We start from the raw sequence: 12,466 nt of genomic DNA, 5'->3' as shown, positions 1-12,466 counted from the left end.
CGGTTTGTATATATTTACGATTATGGTTATCATTCTGTTAAATTTCATTTACCGGTACTATAAAATTAATATTAGTATTTAAGGGTAATTGATTTCACTATATAGTAATTGTCATGATAATTTAAAGTTTACTGCTTTGTACAAAATGTCTTATGTTAAACAAGCATCAAGTTATTGTGTGTGTGTGTGTGTGTGTGTGTGTGTGTGTGTGTGTGTGTGTGTGTGTGTGTGTGTGTGTGTGTTTAGACACGTACCTTCTGTGAAGCTGACACTGACATCAGTTGGTACATCACATTGGGAATGCACTGTCCCTAAAAAAGAATGCTATTTCTTTAAGCAGGAGGCAAAGAGTTGCAGGCAAGTTTATTGAAAAACGACAAAAATACTATTTATACATTATATTGACTTTTGTTCAAATAATTAAATAATCTGACAGTTTTAAATTGTCTTTCACAGAGTATTTACTGTAAAGAACATGTAAGCAGTCGTAACATCAACTTCAAGTATATGCTTTTTGCATAATTGAAATTGTTTCCTTTACCTGGACACTTCTGTCGCTTTGCGGGGCCGCGGTGTGCTGAAAATAACAATAATGTTGCATTATATTTCCTTATGGAAATTGTTTGGTAAACATCTAAAAAGGGGCAAGAGGAGTAGTAATACTGACCAGGTGGCTTTTTCCTAAATGGCCTTTGAGGAATACGATTTCCTTGCCCATCTCTCTTCCTCCATTTGACCGGCGCTGGGTTTTCTTTCCTCTGTGCCTCTGCCTCATTCTACTCAATTTAACAAGATGTAAAATGCAACACTCCATATAGCCTAATGTGTAAATTAATGTTTGTGTGATGAATGTGTAGGCTAATATTTGAGGTTTAAAGGAGTAGTTCACTTTTAAAAAAAACTTTTGCTGATAATTTACTCAGCCCCATGTCATCCAAGATGTCCACGTCTTTCTTTCTTCAGTGGAAAAGAAATTAAGGTTTTTGATGAAAACATACCAGGATTTTTCTCCATATAATGCACTTTACTGGTAACCAAACGGTTCAAAGTCCAAGAGACAGTTTCAGTGCAGCTTCAAAGGGCTTTAAACGACGCCAGACGATGAATAAGGGTCTTATTTAGCGAAACAATCGGTCATTTAAAAAATAAATTAAAAAGTTTAAGTTTTATAAGCACAAATGCGCCTTGCTCTGTTCTGTGATGCGCGTTCGTGACTCTCCTATTTAAACTCGTTCATCAAAATGAACAAATGTTTTTTCGAGTCATGACTCAAAGGCTCCTAGATAAGACCCTTATTCATCGTCTGGTTTTGTTTAAAGCCCTTTGAAGCTGCACTGAAACTGTCATTTGGACCTTGAACCGTTTGGTTACCAGTGAAGTCCATTATATGGAGAAATCCTGGAATGTTTTCATCAAAAACCTTAATTTCTTTTCGACTGAAGAAAGAAAGACATGGACTTCTTGGATGACATGGGGGTGAGTAAATTATCAGCAAAAGTTGGTTTTTTTTAAGTGAACTACTCCTTTAATGTGTTTGAAACTGTAGTAACATGCAGTGTCCAATTTCACTAGAAACAATGTGGTTTAGCTGCACTTTATCGTAAAAATAGAAAGCATGATTTTTTAACAATAACCCACATGTAAATTCTGCAGAAGTTTATCTGTGTCCTGAAGATCATCCTCCAACTCCAAATCATCCAATTGCTCCATTTTTCAAACACACTGAAAAGAAGAGAATTTTGACAGTCCATGTCAGTGAAATAAATAGAAACATACAATCTAATCTTTATAATTAATCTTGGATTATTATGTGAATAAGATCAGTGTTCATTATCTTTGCTGCAGGGTAGGCTACAAGATGTGAAGATGGGATTATGGAAGTAATACACAGTCAAAGCACCTGTAGCCTATGCCTTAGAGAAATATGTAGACATCCCAACACTGAAGATTTAAATACGACTTTAGGTCAATTTTTCTAATATCTGGCCTATAATGCCTATTGCTTGTAGGCTAACGTAACATACTGCGGAATATGCAAAGTTTTGAACAGAACGCTTGTCCGAAGCACCGTTCTGTCGCCTGTTTCACACAGTCTTGTTGGCTGAACGACAAATATGACACAATACCCTGCTAAAAAAAACAATAGAAACCATTCCAGAATAACTAATGGTTTTAATGGTTATAAAGGGAACTGTATTGGTTTTGATGGAAACTGTAATGGTCCTAGTGGGTCTCTGTTGGCAATTTGCTTCCTTCTATTGGTGTTATGTTTTGTCTATCTGTCTGTATTGGTTTTAATGGAAACTGTACTGGTCCTAGTGGGTCTCTATTGGTGATTTGCTTTCTTCTATTGGTGGCATGTTTTTTCTATTGGATACCATTAAGGACCAATAGAACACTTTTGAAATCTTATAGGTTGCAAGTATCTACAGGACACCAGTATGAACCATTAAGACTCCAATAAATGTGGTGTTTTCTTTGGTTTGATGATAATGATTTAATATACACATACACATAATGAATAGGCTAATGCAGATTTCTTTTTTTTTTTTTTTTTACAATTATTGCAACAGCAAAATAGATTTAAAAATTACATAAATAAACCAAATAATTTGGAAACCATTAAATATGCACAAATCATGACCAATACATATATGTTGGCTGCAACGCATTCTCATCCTTTGGCGTTTTAGAACCAATAGAAGCTGTAATGCAAACCATTAAATATGTGCAGAACCAATACAAACTGTATTGGAAACCATTAAAAATACAAATCATGACCAATACAAATTTGTAATGGAAACCTACACTGTAAAAAACTTAACTCATTATTTTGAGTTATCTTTTTGCATGGTTTTTTTTTAGTTTAACTAACTTATTTCGATAAGTTGAGGACAAGAAAAACTTAAAATTTCTTGTTGTCTGGACAATCTAGTTATCTCTACACAAAAAATAAGTTAAAATAACTAATTTGCTAAAATATTTTTTACAGTACCAATAAGTCCTAAAGGAATGCGGCCCAAAACACACTACGTAATGGACACCGCTTTGTAATGGTTTTAATGGTTAACGGCTGGTTTGTAATGGTTTTGTAGTGGAAACCATTAGCATTTCTGTAATGGTTTCTATTGTTTTGTTTTTTTTTTCAGCAGGGATAGCAAGGCATATTTTATCTATTCATTGTATACAGAGAGCAATCAATGCTACCTGACAGTCGGACGCTGATACCAAGCGAAGTTAGCCACGAGCGTCCAATATTGCAGTCGATAAGGTTTACTTCTGAGCTGGTTAAAGCGTTTCAAACACACGCCATGGGTGACATGTGCGTGTTGAACATGCCCGAGAATAATAAACCCTTTTATTTAAATAAACCCATAAGTTAATAGTATTTGGAGGTGCATTCTGTATAGAGCATTTAGGAACAGGAGGCAGATGCTAACATTATAGCAATTTGCTCTGGATTTCTTTTTTTATTATTAAAATGTTCCGTTTTTATTACACTATTTGCAAAGACTATATAGGGAGTTAAATAAAACTTCCTGCTGTAACCAGCTTCAACATGACCATAACATGAGCATATATGTCTATATTCACATTTCACTTACCTGAATCAGCAAAGTAAAAAGAAGATTTAGAGAGTCGAAGAAGACTTAAGTCGGAATTCTGGTATGGACTGCGTCAGCGAAGTGACATGTGACCTGTGATCTTCTGGAATTATGGGATTCCGCTTTCAAAAACTGGAGAAAGCCTTATATTCATCAAATCAAGACAATTTAAAATGATGATATGCGAATCACCAAGAAATGTATATATATATATATATATATATATAGAAAGGCCTAATATATAATTAATATATAGCCTAATTAAACATAGGCTTTTATTTCAAAACCCTTTGAAATTTAACACTCCGATGTTAATCTATCTAAACAATAACAACAGGAGGGGGAAAAAAAATGTGTTTATTTGTGGACAAAACTTCATGATCAGTTTCAATGAACCTATATTTAATTTATTATTTATTATATTATTATTTATAATTTATATTATTTATAATATATATATATATATATATATATATATATATATATATTAATTAGGCGTACCAAGATTATATCCAGGCTTATATAAAGTAGGCTATATACTACAGGCTAATTTAAAATAAGCGAAATTATAGCCCACGCACGCTACTGATGCTGAAAGCGTCTGATATCACGCATTTGGATTGGCTATATATAAGCCCAAGCGCGTCCTGTAAAACGCGGATGGCTGCATTTGAAAGAGCGTCTCTGACAGACGATAAAGGGGGTGTGTGTTGAATTCGGCCAATATTCTCCTGCGGGCAATTAAGTGATGATCGAACCTATATTGTCGTGTTTTTAGTTAGGATACCTAGCACACAGTCACATTTAATTGAGTAGGCTACCACAGGCTAATTTAAAATAAGCGAAATTATAGCCCACGCACGCTACTGATGCTGAAAGCGTCTGATATCACGCATTTGGATTGGCTATATATAAGCCCAAGCGCGTCCTGTGAAACGCATTGGAGGTGGTTTAGCCGAGAGCGTGTAATAACATCGCGGATGGTTTTACATTGAAGTTGGTTGAAAGCCATGTGCGTGTCATGTGTACACAAAAGGGTGCTATATGCGTGGGCAGAAAACGCCGAAGGACGTGACAAAACGGCCTTATATGACGCCCTGAGATGAGAACGGGTTGAAGACGCAGACTGATGGCGTAGATCCGGTTTTGATTCCGTGTCAGCCAATCAGAGAGAGACATCCCTCCATGACGTAAAGTTGTGCTCACGAGTCATAAATTGAAAATAAGTACTATAAAAAAAAACACTTCCTTTAGACAAAAACCAGCTGAAAGAAAAAGTGTTTAGACCCCCAAGAGAAAAAAAAGAAGAGTAAAGTTTTGTTAAAGTAATGAACGATCGGCGCACAGCCCATGACGTCACCCGTCATGGGCTACATGGGCGTGTTCTGCCTATGCTGTGATGCGTCAGAGCGTCCGCCATCTTAAAGGTGGCAAAGCTGCAGTATTCAGTCACTAAAACAGTATCAGTCAGAGTTTAATGTCAAAATATACTTATTTTTCCGAAGTATTTTTGTTTGTGTAATATTACAAGTTTATTTTCGTATCCCTTTAACTTCATTCTCCTGAATTTATTCTCGTAAAAAAAAAAAAATTAAAACAATCTAACCTGGTCCTATTACTCCAGGAGTAAAATAATTATGCAAACTATGACTATTCTGGAAATGTCCCCTCTTAATATGACGTTTTTCTCATAACAGTACCAGTTTAGTGTTTGTTATTTTTACTTTATTGTCCTAGGAATTCTTCTCTCATGATCTTAATTTTACCTCTTGAAGAGTCCCCCAAAAAGTCTGTTGCTAAAGGTTCACATGTCACACGGTTTTATGAAATAATGAAGACCACAATGTTTAGATTTAACAAATTAATGTTTATATTCATAACACATACACGCACACACACACACACACACACACACATATATATATATATATATATATACAAAAAGTCTGTTGCTAAAGGTTCACAAGTCGCACGGTTTTATGAAATAATGAAGACCACAATGTTTAGATTTAACAAATTGATGTTTATATCCATAACACATACACACACACACATACACACACACACACACACACACATATATATATATATATATATATATATATATATATATATATATATATAATAGCGTAATGATTTTGTACACTTTTTATCTAGTTAATTCTGTTCTAACATCATCACGCTGTGGATTTAGTAGCTTCTAAGAGCTTTTTTTTTTTTTTTAAAACATGTTTTTCTAAGATGTCTTGGAAACGAAGGATGCTAAGAATTTAGTATTTCATTGCCTTTATTAACAAACTTTAGAAGGGGATATAAATTGCCACAATTCTCAATTCAGTCACTAGGGTGCAGTGAACACGAGACAGGGGAACGTTTATAATGTTGATATTTTAATAATTTCACAACTAAATTTGTATCTTTTACGATCACCCAAGCTAATTAAACAAATACGAAAATGGTCTGTAACAGAACTAAACCTTGTATCGTCCAGGATCATCGATAGTCTTGCTAACAAAACAATTCTATTTCAACCGGAAGTGGATTCTGACCACGCTTAGCCGGAAGTTAGCAGGCGCCATTTTGTGCAGCCTACCGTGTTCCGGCGTCATTGGAAGGACTTTTTTTTTATCCTTGCAACGGAGACTATCTTTCGGACGACATACGGGTAAGAATGCCTCTACATCTAATAAATACTGTTTTTCTTAAAGTAACTAGTGCAGGAGCTATGTTTAAAGTGTCTGCTGCAGGAATACTTTAGAGAATTCTAAGGGTTTGAGAGTATCAGCAGCAGTAAAAAAAAAGCCGTGGTTGAGGACTAGGCCGAGCCAGCTGCTACCGCCGTCGGCTCGGAGCTTCAGCTCTGCGGCACATTCTGTCGTCTTAAGGGAATCAGAGCTGGACTTACACTATTAGACCTTAGCTGCTTGGGCTGTTTAGTGTATTTCTTTTTCTTTTTCTTTTTTTTGGCAGCCGGTATTTGACCGAAAGTTAAAAAGGGCCGTGAGTAGACCGTTTTTAATGCGCGTCAATTTTCTTTCCCCTCGATGCGGTTAAGTGATTATAGAAAATGGGAGAGAATGGAGTATTAAAGGAATATTAGGGCGAGATGGAGATATAGAGGAAAATATGGTAATTAATAAAGCATTGTTTTTATTTTTACATAACACAAAATTAAAAAATAGAATATAGTAGGTTGAACCATAGAGCTACACACTCATGTACAGTAGGTGGCGGTATGCACCTATAAGTTGTTTGCAATCCGCCAACAAAAGGAAAGAAGAAGAAGAAGCGGTTCAGTGACCCGGGCGGGCCAGCGAGCGCGCTCACTGTTTCCAAGCCTGATTATTTCATACGACTTAATTTTTTTTTCTATATGCGGGGTTGCTGTTCTTTCACTTTGTTTCTGAAAATGAAGTCGCTTTTTGACTCTCAAATAAGTGACGATGCAGTGTATATAACCAGCTGAAATCGCTCTGCCTTATAATGCACACATTGATGTAGTCACCTCTGTGATGCGATATACTCAAAACAAATCTAGCTTAACTTAACATGGACTTAGATCTGTGATTAACCCCAGAAATGTTTTTCTAACCAAATCATTTGCAGTTGTTGGTTGGAGTTCATCTGCTGTGTTTAACATAGCTGAAAGTTCTTTTTTTTTCTAGAAATAATCTATAATGTCTTCAGAAAGAACAAAAAGGAGGAGAACAAAGGTAAAAAGCAAAAGCGGAGCAACATTTGCTTGTGCTTGAAAATAAGTCTATGGCTTTGTTGGCAGATAATTCTGAGAACATGGATTCCATGGACACTTATGCTTGTGTTGATGATGGACAGACGCTGATCTCCTCTTCTCGTGGCAACAACTGTTTTTCTGTTGGGGGAAATGTTGTTATTGTGTAAAACATATTGTCACATTCCGGAACCGTGAAAGTACTGTGTCATTCCTTTGAAAACGCCCAACCGTTTTTCACCTATCCAGTGGACTCCTCGCTTGTTGGAATTCTTTTTGTCTTCAATTTATCTGAACACTTGCAGCTACTACCTGTGTGTTAGTGTTGTTTCCACCCACCACACACACACCGACAGTCTTTGGAAACACTGATGTCTACATTATATGCACTACTGTGCATATAACTGATTGTGTTGTTATATTTTACAGGTCTAGGAAAGTGGTGTTGTCCAGCGAGGAAGAGGATGACAGCCCTACACCGCCACTACCTACATCCACCCTCGGGTATGTACTGACACCTTCTCTGCCTCCATCCTCTCTCAGCTCTGTGCTGACACCATCCATCCTCACATCCCATCCTGACACAGTGATGCGAGCGAGAGAAACTGATTAGAATGTGTACTTTTCATTTGGCCGGTTTAATTGTCTGATTCAGGTGTCTGTGCTGACATCTCCTTTGCCTCTATCCAACTGGTCTACACTAACACTTTTTTGCTTTTACTGTTCCTTAGGTCAGCTTTTTGGCTAGAAAGCTTAATTTAATGTAATTGGGATATTAAAGTGATTTTTGGTGAATATCACTTCAAGATGGTTGACTTTACAATCCTTACTCAGAGTGTTGTTGGCACATGTGAAGTGACTGTAACATATATTTCCTGCAGGAGCTTTAAAGAAGAACAGCCTAACCAGCCAGATGTGGAGAGGGCAGTGTCAAAATGGCTGATTGAATCTAGGGACAGGGGAGGCAATAGACAGGCCAGACAGGTCCGTCCTTCTCCCACTAGATCCACTTCTCGCTCAGCCGAAGAAAATTTGTTATGGGACCATTTTTTTTTCTGTTCAATTTTTGTCTTGTATAAAACTTTTATAATCTGTATCATATTGTGTGTATTATGCATCTGTAAAATACATATTATGCTTTTGAAATAATAAAAAACCTTGAACAATGACATGGCATTTTTATTTATATAGTGCATAGAGGCAACTCGCATCAAAGTCTTATCAAGCAGCATTCACAAAAAATAATACATATTACAATAATAACACAAAATTACCCACTCCAAAATTAAATAGCCTGTAATAATAAAGGCTATACAGTGTAGGACATAATTAAGGACCCATAATCAGCCTAGGGTCGAGTGTGGGTCCCGTGTGGGTGAAAACTGGGTTGCCCATGTGAAACCCACCCTCAGCCCATGTGGGCTTGCCCATAAGGGGCCACCATGGAACCCACTGACAAAACTAGCTGGGGCCCACTCACCAGCCCATATCCAACCCGCATGGGCCCCTCATGGGTGTGTTGGCAGAGTATATATATATATAATATATATATATATATATATATATATATATATATATATATATATATATATACACACATATATATATATATATATATATATATATATATATATATATATATATATATATATACACACATATATATATATATATATATATATATATATATATATATATAAATATATATATATAAATAATTCAGCAGTAATGCTGGCAAGCGGAGAAGGAAGCTCTTCTGTTTCTTCTGCTACTGTAGAAGACGCCATCTTAAAAGCCGACAGGGACCCAGTTTCATCCTATGCTGCCACATTTACCAATGTGCTGGGAGACACACCACATAGCACCATCAAATGGCAAAAGATGGCCTGGAACTGGCTGGCACAGGGGTTATTATTCCAGCCTCCTACAAGACACACAATCATATTAACATACTGTGTTTAAGAGCTCCTAAACTGATGTTGAGGCATGATACTTTCAGACAGGCGTAGTCTGTAAATTTGTGTCTGAAAAGGTGCAATCTCCGTATTTTGATCTGAGACGCAGCCAATGAGGTGATTTCCAACAGCCGACAGTCAAGGGCAAAACTTTGTGTCTGCAAAGCTGCAAACTCTTAGACGCTGCAGCGCTCCAAACTCCGTATTATGCCTGCTAATGAGCTAATTGCCAACAGCCGAGAGGAGAAGGTCTGCTGCAAACTCTTGTGAGACGCAGCGCTCCAAACTCCGTATTGTGCCTGCTAATGAGCTAATTGTCAATAGCCGACAGGAGAAAGGTCTGAAGCGAAGCAGTATGGAAAATTGGTGTTATTAAAACATGATTAAATACTTGAATGTAGCATGAAAAAATGAAATATGTGAATAAAAAAGTTAAAGGCATAAGGTGAACTGTATTGATTTAAATTGAAAAATCGTTTTTTAAAGCCAAAGGGAAATGAAATATTGGGTGAAAAAGTAATTCTCTAAAATTGGCACAGCTTGGATTCGAACTTTCGATCTTCTGCTTCGCAGCCCGACACCTAACCCACTCGACCAAAACACCAATGTCGTGCTCAGCCGAGCATTATTGAGAGGTCAATTGTGTTAAGAAGTGTTTTTTGCGAATTCTGTTCCAACTGTAAGTCGAAACGGCGTCACGTACAAAAAGCCCTGATCGCGGCGCCGAGATGCGTGGTCGTAGGCTCTCATCGCTTGGGGATTTTAAATCAAACCTTCTGAGTGAAAAGGATTTGTCTTCATCAAAACCTGCCGACCGGGAAAACTCTGCGTCTGCAGAGCTGCAAACTGCGTATATCGATCTGAGACGCAGCTAATGAGCTAATTGGCGACAGCCGACGGTCAATGTTTCCCATTCATTTGCTACGGTAGTCCTAAACCTCTACTGACATAATACACTTTTTGGCCACAAGCGTCATTTTGGGGGCGTTGTTTCCACTTCTTTTCGTAGAGCTGTTTTTAATAGAAAGAAGAAAAGCCAAAAACGGTCCAAACAAAAGGTTGTAACGTTTACATTTGTAACCTCTGCCTTACATAAACACTAGAATTAAATTTTAATAAATAAAAGTATAGACAATTATTTCAGTTACTCAATTCAGTAAGTGAAATACAATATATACAGGGGTTGGACAATGAAACTGAAACACCTCTCATTTTAATGTGGGAGGTTTCATGGCTAAATTGGACCAGCCTGGTGGCCAATCATCATTAATTGCACATTGAACCAATAAGAGCAGAGTGTGAAGGTCCAATTAGCAGGGTAAGAACACAGTTTTGCTCAAAATATTGCAATGCACACAACATTATGGTTGACATGGGTGAGTTCAAAGGAGGACAAATTGTTGGTGCACATCTTTCTGGATGTGTCAAAACTTTCTTTAATTGAATAAAAACAAAACTGAAGTAATAATATTTGGACCAATAGAGGAGAGATCAAAGGTTAGCACACAGCTTCAGTCGCTTCAGCTAGAAACCACTGATCAGGCCCGAAATCTGGTTGTAGTGATGGACTCAGACCTGAACCTCCAAAAGCATTTACAGACAGTGACAAGGTCGGCTTTCTATCACCTGAGGAACTTTTCCAGGATTAAAGGACTGATGTCTCAGCAGGATCTGGAAAAACTAATCCATGCGTTTATATTTAGTAGAATTGATTACTGCAACAGTGTTTTCACAGGTCTTCCCAAAAAGTGGATCAGACAGCTGCAGCTGATCCAGAACGCTGCTGCCCGCATCCTCACTAAGACTAAGAAAGTAGAGAACATCACCCCAGTTCTAAAGTCCTTACACTGGCTCCCTGTATCTCAGAGAATAGACTTTAAAATACTTCTGTTAGTTTATAAATCCCTAAATGGCTTAGCACCTAAATACATCACAGACTTGTTATCAGTGTATCAACTTTCCAGACCACTAAGGTCTTCTGGCTCCAGCCTGCTTACCTAGAACCAGAACTAAACAAGGAGAAGCAGCATTTAGTTCCTATGCTCCGCTTATCTGGAACAAACTTCCAGAAAACTGTAAAAGTGCGGAAAGCCTGAGTTCTTTTAAATCAAGATTAAAAACATATTTGTTTACAATTGCCTTTGACTGTTCTAGTTAAGCTGTTTTACTGTTTTTAATGTTCTTCTTTATTTCTACATTCTATCACTTGCTTTTATTCTATTTTCTATCTACATTTTATTCCTTCTTGCGTTTATTTTGCTATATTTTAATCATGTAAAGCACTTTGTATTGTCTCTGTACTGAATTGTGCTATATAAATAAATTTCCCTTGCCTTGCCTTGCATCTGTGACCAAGACAGCAAGTGTTTGTGATGTATCAAGAGCCACGGTGTCCAGGGTAATGTGAACGAACCACATCCAACAGGATTAACTGTGGACACACGAGGAAGCTGTCTGAAAGGGATGTTCGGGTGCTAACCCGGATTGTATCCAAAAAACATAAAACCACATAACTCTACTTATAACTAACTTTCTGAAATATAAACTAAAGGTCACCAATCAGTTCTAAAACATCTTTAGATGAACTCTTGTTGAGCCGTGGAGTATGGAGGACCAAGTCTTCCATATTTAAAAATAAATACAGAAATAAATAAATGCTCAATAAATAAATATGCATACAATTATGTGCCACCAAAAATACAATGCACAAATAAATGTAGATAGAAAATGAATTATACAGTGAGACAAAATGTATATATTTCCTTTAATTAGCCACTTTATTTATTAATTACTTATTTTTTTAAGTATTTATTTATGTGCATGTTATAATATTTTTGTCTGTTTTATTCTTTCTTTGTATCATTATGCAAATTAGGGGGGCTGTGTCTTAAGGGCTCAACTTCTTCCCATTGGTTGGTTAGCATTTTACTGCGTCGGTCAAATCTACATGGCCTTTCCCCGACATGAAGCATTGTTTAATAATAACTCAGCAGGCAGACGTTCAGTGTCCGACCTCTTACCAGCCGATTTGACGTTTTCCAGTCAGGTTTCCGTGCTCACCACAGTACAGAGACCGCCCTGATCAAGGTGTTTAATGACATCCATATAAATACAGACTGTGGAAGAACCACCGTGCTGGTACTATTGGACCTTAGTGCAGCATTTGATACTGTCGA

General features: G+C 37.0%; 1 long non-coding RNA gene across 1 annotated transcript; it reads right to left on the bottom strand.

The window, feature by feature from the left end:
• Nucleotides 1-270: 270 nt before the first annotated feature.
• LOC118566084 lies at nt 271-1,841 on the bottom strand. The gene is made up of 4 exons (XR_004932783.1): nt 1,639-1,841; nt 668-776; nt 542-577; nt 271-311 (listed from the first exon to the last, which is right to left on the bottom strand). It is a non-coding gene; the product is annotated as an uncharacterized LOC118566084 (long non-coding RNA).
• Between the last annotated feature and the right edge of the window lie 10,625 nt (nt 1,842-12,466).

Source organism: Fundulus heteroclitus, chromosome 15, assembly GCF_011125445.2.
Source record: "Fundulus heteroclitus isolate FHET01 chromosome 15, MU-UCD_Fhet_4.1, whole genome shotgun sequence".
In the NCBI taxonomy this organism is placed as follows: domain Eukaryota; kingdom Metazoa; phylum Chordata; class Actinopteri; order Cyprinodontiformes; family Fundulidae; genus Fundulus; species Fundulus heteroclitus.
This window is presented reverse-complemented; position numbering and strand designations above follow the sequence as displayed.